The sequence below is a fragment of the Dermacentor albipictus genome, chromosome 6, assembly GCF_038994185.2.
Source record: "Dermacentor albipictus isolate Rhodes 1998 colony chromosome 6, USDA_Dalb.pri_finalv2, whole genome shotgun sequence".
Lineage (NCBI taxonomy): Eukaryota > Metazoa > Arthropoda > Arachnida > Ixodida > Ixodidae > Dermacentor > Dermacentor albipictus.
In genome coordinates this window covers 71,881,177-71,894,769 of record NC_091826.1, presented here as the reverse complement: position 1 = coordinate 71,894,769, position 13,593 = coordinate 71,881,177, and the positions used below count along the sequence as shown (strand labels likewise).

Below are 13,593 nucleotides of genomic sequence, written 5' to 3'. Positions count from 1 at the left end.
CAGTAGACGTATGGGCCCCGGGTGCCAGACCGCCTAGCTACACCACAGTCAATAACGTGGATCGCTTACACACTGCAGAGCGACATGGCATGTTCGGTCGAACGCTGACGCCACTTTGAGAGTCCATATTTTCGCGGTTAGTAACGCTGGCGCCATCTGTCAATCGCTTCTGTAACCACACCGCGCGCGCGGTGCCCGGCGAGCTGCCGGTTCCGGCCGGCGCGATTCTCGGCCGGTTCGCCGGCAAATCACGTGCTGGCGTTCGGCGGCGTCCTCTTCGGGCGAGGCGCGAGGGAGGAATAATAGTCTTTTTCTTGTTTTTTTTTTTCGCCGCGCAGCGGGCGACAGATGTTGCGCGCCTCGCCGAGCGAGGGGTTGTGCAGCGCGCTGCTCCCGACGACGACAACGCGTGTTGGTGCAGTGCGAAGTGTATCGCCGTCGTAACCGGCACCACGCACTTCTCCGATACGGAGTTCGAGCGCGCGCTCTCAACGCCGGTTACGCGCGCGTGTCTATATAACGGCCCGTTGCGTGGCGTCGCGTACTTGTGTGGTCCCGCCGACGCTCTCTGCGGCGTTTCGGCATCTCTAGTCGTCGTCGACGGCCTCTCCGCGCCGTCTGCTCCGGAAACTTGGGACGACGACGTCGCCTCCGACTTCCGTGGGACCGGACACCGTGCCCATCGGCCGACTGTACGCTCCTACGTCCGTGCTCGAGTTGGATACCTGTTTCAAGCGGCTCGGATTTCTCTGACCGCCTTTTTCTTTCTTTTTTTCCCCCCCCGTTCGAAGTCCTCGTCCACGGAGCTTCTTCGACGGGCCCTTCCACCTACCGTCCAACGAACTGTTGCTGGAGTTGACATCGGTAGACCCCCTGGGGTCGAGGAAGTAACGAACGATCGTCGTGGTTGTCCCGGAAGGTGAGATACAAGAGTTTGTTCATTTGACAGTTAACGTCAAGCGTGAACGGACGGTTGCGCTTCAGAGAGAGGGCTCGACTTCTTTAAGTAAAGCTGCGTTAGCGTTTTGGCGCGGGAGTAGATTCCCGGACGATGATATTTGAACTCTCTTGCCCGACGACCGAGGCGTCGGGTGACAGCGCTCACGGGGTCGTAACACGGCCAAACACTGACCTCAGTATAAAAATGTCTTTCGGTAAAGTCTCAATGACCTCTTCCTCCACTGATACAAGACTGCAGCGACCAATCAGTATTCAAAAACATTTATGATGGTATGAGCGAATGGTTACATTTCTTTTTTTTTCTGGGTGTGTGTGCGTTTCTGTGGAAACAGCGGCATCTAGTATTGCCCTTTAGTGGCACTGCATCCTGTTTGTCGCAAAAATATAGCATTTACTTTAAATTTACTACAGTTGAAAGTGTTACTGCCTATTTTAAGTGCAGTCCTGGGGAAAAATAACGTTTCTCGTACGTCATGCCGCAAGCAAACATTTATATAAGGCGCGGTGACCGACCTTACCCTTCCTTTTTTTTATTTTGTTACAGCATCCTTATGCAAATGAGCACCACCGTTACCAACCGGTTTCGAGACTACGCATGCAAAATGTACTTCAAACAAACATACCAGCGAGAAAACGCAGAAAAGTGTTTAAACGAACTTGCAGTGGTGATACTAAACCTGTGCATATTCGGCCTGCTAATCTTCTATTGGTATTGTTTTTCTTTATTTCTAGCAGATCAAATAAAGATCGGTTATTTAAGCTGGTCATTGCAAAATGAACACAAAGAAAACAATAAAATGAAAGGCTTGGCTTTCTACTGAAATTTTATAGCGTTGTATGGCCGTTCGAATATTGTACGGAGCATAACAGCTTAGGTGTGAGATAGATAATAAGTCAGGTTTGAGTTTCGCAACTCTTAACAGGTACAAAAATATTGTTCAGCTTGACTTCTCTGTCGCATTTATTACCACTGTGGTTATCTGCGTTTACATCTGCATATAGTCATCTGCTTGGTCATTTCATTTAAGCTTTAGCTTCGTGCAGTTGTTGCGGTGCCTTCGTTTCTATAGCAACTGGACAAATAAAGCTTCATAATGAGTTGAATATGGTACCGAGTTTAAAAAGAGGCCAATCCATAGTGGTGACTGGCTGTGATCCTGTCCACAGGCAGGCACTGACACATTTTTACAACGGTGGTATGAATATCGCTTTTGTTACTTTGTTGTCTCTCATGTTTTTTTTATTCGGAAATGTTTCTTCGTATTTCAAGTACGCAGTTAAGGATCCCTACGAAGAGCTATATGCGGACAAACTGGGCAGCCAGTGGCGATTCAAGGTTGTACTTTTCTCCTTTAGTTCGGGAACATGCAAATAAGTGAGAAAATTTTCAGAATATTTCGTGCACACGTGTTTTATGTATAAATAATAACTTTTTTTTGCCTCATTACAGCTAGCTCATATATGAAACGTACATAATCGCACAAATGCATCCTACTCTGTGCTTATGCGTTTACATCCGTTTTGTATTCGCGCTTTACAAGCGGTAAATAGTCCGCCTAACGAACTATACGTCTTAGAATGTTTTTTCTAATTGTCAACTATACCGATCGGGTATACATGTCAAAGCTTCTGGCGAAACAGACCGTCAGCTTTGACACGCGCTTTACTGAAAGCTGATGCTAGGAAGCGTGGTCAGCCACTGCAAGATCCGTTTCCCATCTGCATAGTTGTACTTCTACCGGGCCCTAGTTTCAGACATGCTAAATTCTTTCATCCATTCGTTTTTGTGTACATTGCCCTCACACCAAGTCTCCTTCGTGTTCCCTTTGAATTGTTTGCCTTGGTCACATTGATACGTGCGCAGTCCCGTGCTTTGTAAAGAAGGACCAACAACAGTGGTGGCCACACATTGTAATCGCGATGCTCCATCAGCTCTTACACAGCATATCTCGAAATCTATTTCTTTAGAAATCACTCCGAAAGATTCTGAACAGGCTCGTGATGTGTATTTCCCCCTGTATTCCCTGCCCCACTTACATCTGCATTTATATGAAGGCAAAGTATTCGTTGCAACAGTGAAATTAACTCATTTCTAAGCATGCCATTTACTCTGACGTAGCTACAAGAGTAAATTAACGCCGCTAGCGTGGTGCAGCCTTGCAGCGTACTTCGGCAGGCAACCTGCTGCTGAGTTACGCGAACGTCCCGGTAGCGCATATCACAAACCTTAGCTTGCCATCTTAATGCGATGCGTCAGTATTTGCGTGAATTGCCCAACGGAGACTTCTCTTTTTGATCTGCCTTCGGCTCACGCATCAAGGTGATTCGATCTCCTAAGGCGTTATCCCCGTTCACATGAGCGCAATGTGCGATGTGAAGGTGGTGCGGTGCGTTACTGTCGCGTTCGTGTGAACGCCGCTTTTGATTCTGAAGTTAAGCGGTCGCGCGCCGTTTTCCGCGTCTATTTTTTGCAAAGTCGCTCTCTAAAGTGCATCACATACTTAACAGCGTCTACACAACGAGAAAAAGTGCGCAGAGTTTTACTCTAAGAAAATAATTTTAAGAAACTCTCAGCATTATTTGACATAACTGCGAAGAAATTCACTGGCGACTTCAGTACTAGATTGTATAGGCGTCTGATTTACTGATATGCAGGCATGGCTGTAGGTGTCAGATGTGAGAAAGACTTGCGGCATAATTTCGCATAACTAATCTGACTCTGTGTACTATACTGAAGAAACATTCGTGCCGTTTGACGTGCCTCTCCAAAGAGCCACAGCCCGTTTTGATGGTCGTTGAAGCACACTGCAACTTCGAGTTCGCTGCGTGTACTTTTCCGTAGAGAATAATTTTCATTCGAAAAGTGTTCTTCGTCGTCAAGGGCAGTGGGTAAGTAAGCAGGCGCAGTCCAGCCTATGTGGTCACATAATCGAAATTACACTTGCATCAACTGTGTCAACAATATTTTTTAGAACACATTCGGAAACACCAATTTCTATTGTTTGCCGTTCACTGTTTCTTGTGTGACTTTCTTTATTGTTTCCCACGTCAAAAAAAGAAAGAAAAAAAAACAGCGAGGTGACAAGACACCAATCTCTCACCTCGTTTACTGCTGCTAGCAACATAGAGTTGATTGCACGAAATAACATGCATTGGCTGACAACCTTGTGCGGCAGTGAAGCGGGAGCTACGGGGGCGATATCTTCCGCACATGCCCTACTGCGCCAAGTAGTCCGGCGTAGTTTGACTGCGCTTTATGCTTCTTCAAGAAGAATTTACCGAGTCAGCGCAGCGTTGAAGTCTCACGGTTTCGCATTTGCCGAACCGCGGAAGTAAAAAAAAAAGCGAGACAATAAGTCAAATACGTTGTACGTTGCTGCGTGGCACCCTATATCGGCGCTGTAGTAAATACGACGTCCGGGATTTTTTGCATCCCGAATGCGAACGAGGAGGCTTCAGGAGCGATGTTACCCGTCTCCGCTTTGTGCCTCCGCGGATCTCCCTTCAGGGCCGCAGAAAGTGAACCCCCGAGTACGCAGCACTCATCGTCATCGTCCACACCCCACAATGCACCACAAAGCGACCCCCCCCCCCCTTTTTCTTTTTGGCACTTGGAGCTTAATTATCCACCATACACACACATTGTTCTGCACCCATTCGTACTTGACTCCGATCCCGTCCTGGAGACGGGCACTCCCTGCAGTACTTGGACGCTTTCTCCTTCGGGCGCGCGCATCCATCCATGCACTCGCCGTTTTTGTCCTTTTTTCGCTGCACCGACCTGACCGGTTGGGTGAGGCGAGCTCGCGCGCATTCTGCCCACCGCCGCGCCGGGCTCAGTGTATGTATGTTCCCTGAGCGTGCGCTGGGAAGCGAAAGCGAGAAAGCAATAAAAGAAAGAAAGAAAGAAAGAAAGAAAGAAAGAAAGAAAGAAAGAAAGAAAGAAAGAAAGGCCAGAATGGAATATCAACGCGAGTCGGAGAAATAAAGTAGGGTTACGACACAGCGACGTTCAGTGCACGAGGAAAGCCACGCTTTAGGCAAGCCCTAAAATATACGAGAACGGTTTGACCTCTCGGTTCGGAGAGAATTGACGTGGTGGGCGTTGCCAGATGCATAATGCCAGGGTCTGTTTGTGCGGCGTTGTTTATTACACGGAAAAATGGAAGGGCCGAAAAGAACATCCACACGAACCCCGAAAACAGAAATTCCTAAGCGCCTCCTGAAACAGCATGAAGTGGCGCCATTTGGGACTGCGACTGGGTACGCTATTATGCATGTTAGAACTAGGGCGCACAACGAACGATGTGCGTAAGCCGAACGATCAAATTTAACGTTGTAGATGGCGAATGCAGAAACATTGGCGTGCGATCGTCCTATGCTGCAAACGGAAATTATAATTTGATCCAATAATACAATACGTTACGATATATTACACTGTACTTATCAAACCGGGGCTTAGCGTAGCATCCGTAACCAGAACCGTATTTCACGTGAAGTGCAATAGTTACGCAGGCTTTCCGTAGCCTATAAGAAAGGAAATGGTAAAAAAATTCAACGGATTTTTTATATAATATTAATAATAATCGTTATTTCTCTCTTTTCACAGAATACAGGAAGAGAGTGGGCGTAAGGTGTAAAAAGGCTCATGCAGCGGCTTGATGAAACCCCATTACGCACCACGTGACAACATTGCGAGGAAACAGCTTGGCCTTGACAAGCGTACAGAAAATACTGAAGGCATTAGAACACATTCTGAATTCGCAAATGTACAAAAGTAAAAATAAATACAGTAGGGATCAGTACGGAACTATACGTACACAAAATTGAGAACAGTCTTACTGCATTTGCTAGCGTTGTGTGAATCAACATTAACAATAACGCAACACGCAAAAACAGAATTAAACGCCACCTGCTAATGCAGGAGCGGCAGAACACTAATTAACTAATATTTCGATATTTCGTCCAGTAAGATGTTATTCTGTTCAAGTGTGTTAAACTAACAAGGAAGTTTATAGGCGATTGATTGAAATCGGTACGCAGTCTGACGAAAATGGTGTTGACCAAGTGATGCAACGGCGTACATTTTACTTACATCGGCACATGACTTCGAAGGTGTCATAGTGTCAAAATACCGGCATTGTTTGTTCTAATAGCATTTTTGTACATAAGAATTAACCTGAAGGCATAAAGATTGGACGCTTGAATGATGTTAAACTCGGTATGATAGTTTTCTATGCGGGCATGCCATGGTATGTTAGCAACTAACCTTATCGCACGTTCCTGAGCAACGATAATCTTGGATACATTATGCTTCGTACTTACATGTGCCCCGGACAGTGTGGCAGTAGCTAAGCATTGGAACTAAGAATGCGTTTTAGAATAATAGTTGAATTCTTGTTGATAGCACGTATCTTTGACGACATAGCGCCCCAATCACTTTGTTCATTTTTGATCGTACTTTATTAATTTGTGCGTCCCAATTAAGCGATTCCGAGAAGGTTACTCCGAGACATCTGGTGCTACGCGTGATTTCAATATAGTTGTGCTAAAACCGAAGCAAGATATCAATTATTTTTAAATGCCGCAAATTGTCATTTGCCATTTTAACTTATAATTATTAAATCATTATAAATTTATATTGGACACGTATGAAACATGCGCCGATTACGCTGCATGCGGAGAAATTTGAAATTGTGCATTATATGTACAAATATGCACGCCAGCAGTATAGCGTAGTTTCACCCACGTCCCAGCGTAGCACTATGTTACGCTACGTGTCGTATACTCGAAAAACGATGGAGTGCTGGTAAATACTATTTATGGGAGCACAAACAACAAACAGCAAATGATTGAGGACCTTAAATGAGAGAGTGTAAGTGAGGGGTTGAAGATTAATATGCAGAAAACAAAGATAATGATGAATAGCCTGGTCAAGAGAACAATAGTTAAGGTTTGCCAGTCAGCCTCTTGAGTATACGAAGGAAAACGTTTACCTAAGACAGTTATTCTCAAGCGACGCTGATAATGAGAAGGAAATTTACACAAGAACAAAAATGAGAAGGAAATTTACACAAGAACAAAATTGGGTTGGAGCGCATATGGCAGACATGACCAGATTATGATTTGACGCTTGCTATTATCACTAAAAAGAAAGGTGCACAATCAATGCATTCTACCGTTATATAACATATGAGGCAGAAACTTGGAGACTGAAAAAGACGCTCGAAACCAAATTAAGGGCCGCACAAAGGGCGATGGAACGAATAATGGTAGGCGTAACATTAAGAGAGCAAACGGGCGTAGCCGATATTCTAATAGACAATAATTAAGAGAAAGAAATGGAGCTGGGCAGGTCACGTAGTGCGTAGGTTACATAACCGCGCTGTACCGTTGGAGTTACAGAATGGGTGCCGACAGAAGGGAAACGCAGTCGAAGACGGCAAAAGACTAGATAGGGTGATAAAATTAATGAATTCGCAGGCGCAAGTTGGAATTGGTTGGCGCAGCACAGAGGTGATTGGAGATCGGAGGGAGAGGCTTTCGTCCTGCAGTGGACTTAAAATAGGTTCATGATACTAATGATGATGATGATGGTGATGAACAACTTTTTTTTTTTCATAATTAACTCCATGTTCTCCATAACTTCATGATTAGCATGTTCAATTGTCCCTGACGGAGTACGTTATAACTTCGTTGGTGGTCCATCATAGTGCACGTACTACACTCTTAACCCTTTGAGGCTTATCTTGTCCCACAACAATAATCGTCATCTGCGTTGCTTGCGTTTCCTTTCTTGAAAACTCGGCGCTCGCTACTTTCCTGTCCAGATAGCTGTGTCACGCTGATAACGCGCAAGCCGTTCGTGGCTTGGAAGTACCGGTCTCGCAGCGTTAAAGAAAGGAAATGCGGGCAATACAGATCACAATTATTGTGGGACAAGATACAACCCAAAGGGTGTAAACTTTATTTGAGAGTGCAGCAAGCGAGGCGAACATGATTTATAACATCTCGATAACTGACTGCTGGCGTTCCGAGAAACGCGAGTGTTTGTGAAACGGAGACCCCAGTATTCAGAAATGCAACCTAAGTTGAAGCCCATGCTTGACTTGATCTAAGTGACGCCTATCGTGAACGCGCCGAAGGAAACGCAGTGAGTGTCTTTGGGCACGATCACGCCAGGCGTCATCTAAATCAAGTCAAGGATGGGCTTCGGCTAAAGTTGCATTTCTGAATACGGCGTCTGCCCGACAGGTCAAGGCCACGGTCGCGGACGATTGGAGGTAGACTTGAGCGTTGGTTACTCGCTTGCGTTCGAAACGTGCGATTTCTTATCGCGCGCACAGCGTCAGTGTAGCGGCCTCCTTCAAAGCCCACCCATGCGCACTTGGGACAGTGCTGTGGGCAAACAGGCATATACATATGCGATGTGCTCAGCGCTAAAACGGCTCCTATCGATCGCGCTATCTTTGGGTGACGAGAAAGAGGCCACTCGAGCCTGTCCACAAGTCTCGCGACTTTGGTGGTGACAGATCGGACTCATGGGACGTGCCTGCGTTCAAGGACGAAGGCTACAAGAGAGAAATAGCCTAAGAGTGACGGGATATGGCAGCCTACGGACTGCGAGTGGTTAATTATGGATGATTAGTTCCACAGGCCGCTCATATGCGGCTTTTTCGCGAAGAAGGCATGCAGGCGTTTATTGGACAATAACGTGCCGTATAGCAAACCATGCTTTAAAAAGGGAAACACCAAACAACAAGGCATATATGCAGGCGTGGCTCGAGGTCTGCTTGGGTAACGGTGACACGGCTAAGCATTGTACGTGTTATATGCAGATTCTGTAGCGAGAGGTGTTCCTTCACTGTAGAAGCCTACTGTGTGAAAGAGGCACGTTTAACCCATTCTCGTCGGAATATTTTCTATAAAGTGAAAATTTAATATCGCGTGCACCTGAACGACAAAATACAGAGAAACCTAAAGAAAAAAAACTCGTGCTGGAATTTTTGGCAACGGATAGAAGGTTTCTCTCATTAACTGCTGACATCTCTAGTCGCCGTCAGCAGCGCATGGTTCTTCTGATTTCTTGATTCGCAGTCATAATGGTTTGAAATGTGGCCACAAATTATTTGAGGAAAACTTTTGTGTCACCCAAAGCAGGTAGGTGATACTACGCACTAGGCAGAACGCTCCAAGGACGAGCACAGAGGCCCAGCCTCAGCGCTACATGATGCATGGACATTTGTGGAATAACAGGGAGAGCCATATTTATGTGGGGCACAAAGTCGACAAATTTTTCATTAACATTGCTAATAATTTTGTTATCTCATTTTTTTTAGACGTCCGATATTTCCTGTAAAAGATTATGATTCGTACAGGGATCATTGGTCCAGAAAGAGGTAATGATAGGAAGCAGCTGCGCAGGCCTGGAGTACATTACTCTAGCCGAACAAGATGAATGCTAAAGAGAAGAAAGACGCTTGACGGGATCAACATGGATGTTAAACGGTCAGTACAACGGGGGAGATCCGGTATTGCGGGGCCGTCACGGCTTCGATGTCTCGGCCAGCAGGCCGGAACTGCCGCTAGAGCGTTCGTCATCCTGTTCTGCTACCCGTGGTGTAGAACAGAATTTCCTCTACAACGAATCATCACGGCAGCTGTACTTTCTATATCTGGCTTCTGCGTGCTTCAGCTTGTAAGCGGAGCCCAACGTATACAAGGGATAACGACAAATAACTTTCGTGTTTGGTATTAACTGCGCAACAAGGCAGGGTCTAAGAAAGAAGGCTAAGCAAGCGCGAACTTTTAACTGGTTTATTTCAGGAAAAGTTTGACGCCTACGTACATCATCGTCAGATGACCATGCTAGCGGGGCAACTGAAAACGACAAATAAAAAAAAATAAACGGAAAATAATTGCTAGACCGTTGATTGTTAGCAATAATTTTCGGTTTAGGTTTTCCCTTGTAGTTTTCAGTTCCAGCACAAGGCTGGTCATGTGACGATAAAGTACGTGTCATATTTTTCCTGAAACAAACCAGTTGATAGTTTGCGCTTGTGTCATCTCTTCCTCCGTAGTCGCCGTGTTGTTGCGCATTTAAGACAAATCAGCACCAACTCGCCTAGGTGTCAGTAATTCTGTTGCAACTTTCATGTTGTCAGATAAGAGTAAATGTCATCGTTTTCGGTCCTATATGGAAAGCTTAAGTCTTCTGAATGTACCAGTAAGCGCCGCAAGAACTTTCTGAAATATATTTCAGGCATTGTGTATACTATGAACCCGTTTAGGAAGGCACATCTGGGCCAATATGGCCGTTGCGTCAACGTCCGTTTACGGTAGCATCAAGCGCGTCACGACAACTGTCGGGTCCGTCGCTATTGCAGAGGGTGCGGCTGCTATCCCATTCTTACATAAACATGGATAGTTCCAATAGTAACAACCAGCTGACGCAAGAATTATAGGGAAGATTTTCCGTATTAGGAGAAAATGGCACGCTTGCGTCATGCTATACATGATAAGAAATTTGCGTTTCTTAATTGCTAACACACATGCACTTTCGGCCTTTAATTTCTAAGCTTCATGATTTACTACAGGTATCATTTTATTTTTTAAATGCGTAAGCATTTGTATGCTTACCGAACGACGAAAACCGTCCGTCAATCCTTCCACCCGTCCGCCCGTCCTTCCGCCGTCCGTCACGTGATACGATCGCTTTCAAGATAGGGCCCACAGCAGCGAACGAATCCACACCTTTGGGCTGCCTCTCGCTTCAGCGCGATTCAAGCGGCGAGAACACGGCGCTCACGAAGCTATTAGCATTCGCCGCGCTTTGCCCCCAGCGCAGATCGCCTTTAATAGAGAGTTTTAGCCCAGCGGGTTTACGGCCAGCGGAGCGGAGCGGGCGAGCGGAGACGCGACTGCGCATGCGCACCAAGCTGAGGCGGCCAGCGGTTTTACGGAGCAGCGTTTACGCCCGCTGGAAAGCACTCCCCAGCGGAGGGTATACGCAGCGCGCGAGCGTGCGTAAGGGCGCGCGGGCGTGTATGGGAAATGCAAGACGGCAGCCGCGAACATGAACGCCGGCAGTTCTGCATCGAAGACGGCGACTGCCGCGCTGACCCGTACATTAGTACTCAGTACATTATTAACAAATAATGCACTGAGAACATGTAATATATCTTTATTCAACATTTCTTGCATAATAAAAGCAAGCGTAATTCAATTTCATTTCTCAGTAACTCCTATTCGAACCACTAGGTGGGGCAGCAGAGCGCCCCGCTCTTTACCCCGCTCGAGCGGGTGATCCGCTGGGCTAAAATTCTTTTTCCGCGAGCCGCTCCGCTGGCGCAACGCTGGAGACCGCTCCGCTCCGTTGGCCGTAAACCCGCTGGGCTAAAACTCTCTAATACAGGGCCCGCGCGGCCGCGCCATACGCAGCCTCCGCCGAAGTAGAACGCTGACCCCTCCCCCTCCCTCCTCCCACACGGAGCCTTGCACGCGATGGAGGAAGACGGCGCGCTACCTCCCCGATATCCCTCTCCCCTCCCTTGCGCGTCCGCACCATACGCAGCCGCCGACGGAGTACGGCTCATCACGGTTGATAATGGTACGACGTGATGGGTAAGGCGCTCAAGAGCGATAACGGCTTATAATAATATACAACCCCTCCCCCGGAGCCTTGCGCGTGACGGAAGACGGCGCGCTTTCTCCCTGGTTTCCTCCCTTTCGTGCGCGATATCCAGCCGCGATCGCCCTAGCACGCTTTCACTCGCACATACAACATACTAGGCGCGGCGACGATTTCGTCGCCCTTGGACTTTATACACAACTTCACGGCGACGGCGACGGCAGAAATGCGCTTGGAGTGCCCATATATCGCAATAATAAATAATTTTAACATGTTAAAGCAAGCCATACTGACTGCGAAAGAAAGCCATATGAAGGCTTAACGCGCGTCCACTGCACGGCCCTCGAGTTCTCATCGAGAGGATACGAATCGGACCATGCGCTGCCAACGGGTCAACCTAAACGCGATAGTGGCGTGTAGGGACGTCAGTGCGAGTAGCGCTCCTCGTTCCCTTTACGCAAGCTGTATCCCCCTTATCTCTCTCCCCCCTCTCTCTTTTCCCCGCAGGTGGCGAGGTACTGTCGCAGCTATACGGGCTGTTGTTCTGGGGCCAACCACATGAGCTTTTAAAAGCGCAGGACGCCGGCCATGACTTGATCATGCGTCGTCTTTTTTTATAACTCCCACTGTCTTATTACGACTTTATTCGGTTTCCATTTTGGTACGTCGTTCTGACAATTGTTGGTTTAACGTTGTTTGACATTGGTTGGAGAATGACGGACAGCACAATGGTTAAGAAAGTTGGTTTGTGGTGCTTCACGTACGAAAACCACGATTTCATTGCGAGGCACGCCGCAGTGGGAGACCACGCATTAATTTTTACCACCTGGGCTTCCATAACGCGGCACCATGCACTGTACACGGGAGGCACGTACCCAGGATTTTGTTTTTTTTTTATTTTGGCGGGGGGGGGGGCGTAGTGGCAGCCCAAGGTAACTTTTCCATGCGAATGAGAGGGGAGGGGGTAGCTTTACTAGTAAACATGTGAATAATGCCCGCCATTCGTCATAAAGACGCGTAAACCTGCAAAAGAGAAATGAAAAAAAAATTACCGGCGATTACGTTATTTCGTAATGCGAAATTTGAGCGCAGCAAATAAGCTGTTTCACCTTTTCGATAGATTGAGGCAAAGCTGGTTGCTCTCGACGGCGGCGATGAGCCTCCGCTTCGGCGGTGCGAACGGCAGGGTCTTCTCGGCGGCGGCGATGAGCTTCTACTTCAGCCTCGCTTACTGCTGGTTGCTCTCGACGGCGGCGATGAGCCTCCGCTTCGGCGGCGCGAACGGCAGGGTCTTCTCGGCGGCGGCGCTTAGCTTCTGCTTCGGCGACGCGTACTCCTGGATCATCTCGACGGCGGCGACGGTAAGCTTCTGCTTCGGCGGCACGCACCTCTGGATTCTGACGGCGACGGCGCTGGGCCTCTGCTCTGGCAGCTCGTTTAGCAGCAGCAGCAGCAGCAGCAGACGGAGGACTTCCATCGGTCGTCTCGCTCATGGCTCAGAAAGAACTGGCAGATAATTTCGCAGTGGCGAACGGCAGCGGCAATTTCGGCTCGGGCGGTGCACATATACAGATCCGCCGCCACCGATCTGGCTCTCTGATTGCCACCGCACAGGGGTTGCATTGGAGGAGTAGCGAGGAAAGGAATTAAGTTCGAGCCGGCGCTTTGACAACCGGAGACTCCCAGGAAGAGGGGGGAGGGGGGCGGCGTGTACACCCAGCGGCAAGCGATGGGGGCAGAAGCGCGCGCAGCAAGCGGACAACACGATAAAGGGAGGACGGAAGAGATAGCAGCGACTGACTGATGCCGCTGACGCCGATAGTGAGTCAACCCCAGCTGCGGAGTTGGTTTCAGGGACAACGCCGCCGATGCCGACACAAACAATATGATACCCTCGCTTCCGCAGCGCTAAGAACCAGGTCTAGCCGTGGGAAGGTGGCCACGTATTCGTCGACGTGCCGGGGCCCACGTGAAATAACTGGCGCGTCGGCAACTGAAGAGCA

General features: G+C 48.0%; 1 protein-coding gene across 7 annotated transcripts in view; it reads left to right on the top strand.

Annotated features, from left to right (window-relative positions):
* Positions 1–339: 339 nt before the first annotated feature.
* axo (axotactin) overlaps positions 340–13,593 on the top strand; it is a 224,121-nt gene continuing 210,867 nt past the window's right edge. For all 7 annotated transcript variants that reach the window (XM_070540822.1, XM_070540819.1, XM_070540825.1 and 4 more), the window contains exon 1: positions 340–919. The gene's annotated coding sequence lies outside the window, so the exon portion shown is untranslated. The remainder of the gene's footprint in view (positions 920–13,593) is intronic.